General features: G+C 51.1%; 1 non-coding gene across 1 annotated transcript; it reads right to left on the bottom strand.

The window, feature by feature from the left end:
- Positions 1–1746: 1746 nt before the first annotated feature.
- Positions 1747–1853, bottom strand: LOC123647824. The gene has a single exon (XR_006738363.1). It is a non-coding gene; the product is annotated as a U6 spliceosomal RNA (small nuclear RNA).
- Between the last annotated feature and the right edge of the window lie 212 nt (positions 1854–2065).

Below are 2065 nucleotides of genomic sequence, written 5' to 3'. Positions count from 1 at the left end.
TAGTGCTTTGCTCCTTCGGCAAAGGATAGTCTATTCAGGGACAGTCACCATCCTCTTCCCGCTGTGAGTGGAAAACAGTGTGAACATGCTGAATGCTGCCGGCCCCTCCCGCCACCGCCAGCTGTTAACTGGGCAGCACAAGCCTCACAAAGCCCTTCTGATGGGACAGGCAAGTAGTTTCGAAAGTGAGGAGAGTGGCAAGGTGGCCGATCCCGACATGGGGGTTAGCCGAGGGGTCAGGGACGGAGAGCAGGCGGCCAGGACATAGCAGGGGATAAATGGTCATAGGCACCGCCAGGCAGGCAGGCCTGGCTGGGGGGGGGCACAGATAGGCCATCAGCCCCCCATGACCCTGTGCCCACACCCTATGGCCTCCCCTTTTCCCTTTTCCTCCTGCACTGACAGCTGGCACGGAAGCCACCCAGGGAGCCCTGAGCAGGGATTAAGCCCATGGCCCTTCGCTGTGGCTCCCCAGGTGGGCGAGAGGGGTGTGAAGTTAGGGCAGCAGGTCTCTAACCCAGCTTAACACCTTGTATCTAAATAACTGTCCCCTCATCCATCCCATCCATCTCTCCCTCTGGGCCGTGACTCCGGGAGGGTAGGAGTGCAGCCCGCCAGCCTGGACACACCAGGGCCCAGCACAGAGCCTGGTGGAGTAGGCAGAAGATTCCAGCAGGCAAGCAGTGCCTGCACCGGGCCGGCGGGGAGTCCTGGGCGGGCAGAGCAGGCTGCAGCAGAGGTGGGTGGGAGACCCGGCAGGGTTACACGGGGCTAGAGTTAGGGATGACGTTCAGTCATGCATGAGTGCCCAAGGTTTTCATTACAGCACCGTTTGTATAGCAAGAATTTCGCATCAGCCTAAATGTTCATCAACAGGTGACAGATGACATAAATCCTGTGACAGTTGTGAACAGGTGACAGGATAAAGACATCACTCAATGAATATTATCAAACAATGGGGAAACTGCCTATGTGCTGATCTAGAAGGATCTCAAAGATATGTCGAGCAAGAAAGAGCGGGGTGCACAGTGTGGAAAGCATACTTATGTAAGAGTGTGTGTGTGTGCGCGCGTGTGACATGTGTGTGCACGAGCACATGCACGTACTCCTCCGGAAGGATACAAAAGAGACTGGCTGTGGTGGTTGCCTCCGTTGAGGTGGCTGGAGACTTACCTTCCACTGTGTATTGTGTTGTGGCGTTTGAATTTAGAATATTTTACCCTCAGAAAAATAAGTAAAAATTTACTAAAATCATTTGCATCATCAATTAGACTTTTAATACATTCTGAGCACCCGCTATGTGAAATCAGACACAAAGGCCTTTGACCATGAACCCCCATGGGACCCTCTCTCTGCTCATTTCTCTCACTCACTTTGCATCTTTCCCTGCAGCCTCTATTAGCATATGCCACGGCGCTGGGGGCCGATGAATGAGAGCTCTGGGCCAGGTGAGGGTTATACCGTAAACAGCTGAGGACACCAGCTAGAAGGGGCTAGGTGAGGTCGGTCGCAGAGGCCAGTTCCAATGCTCGAAGAGACAGAAAGTAGAATGAGGGTGTCAGGGGCCGGGGAAGGGGCTGGGGAAGTTAGTGTGTAATGAGGACAGAGTTTCAGTTTTGCAAGATGAAAGGAGTTCTGTGGGCGGATGGTGCCGCTGGCTGCACAACAGTGTCAGTGTGCTTAGTACTGCTGATCTGTGCACTTGACAATGGTTATGATGATATATTTTTTCTCCTGCTTTTTAAATTTTATATGGAAAGCTTTATGAATTTTTGTGTTGTCCTTGTGCAGGGGCCATACTAATCTTCCCTGTATTATTCCAATTTTAGTATATGTGCTGTCAAAGTGAGCACAAGATGGTAAATTTTATGTGATGTGTATTTGACCACAATTTTTAAAACTTAGAAAATGTTAGAAGAAAGAAGGAAAGAAGTGTTTACTCACCCACCATGTGTTGGGCTCTATATTGGGTGTTTGGTCCTCCCAGCAACCCTGCAGGATGGACGTCATCTTTCACATTTATAGCTGGTAAGACACAGAGTCTTCGTGCAGAGTCTTGAGGGCC

The sequence above is a fragment of the Lemur catta genome, chromosome 11 (assembly GCF_020740605.2).
Source record: "Lemur catta isolate mLemCat1 chromosome 11, mLemCat1.pri, whole genome shotgun sequence".
NCBI classification, from domain to species: Eukaryota; Metazoa; Chordata; class Mammalia; order Primates; family Lemuridae; genus Lemur; species Lemur catta.
This window is presented reverse-complemented; position numbering and strand designations above follow the sequence as displayed.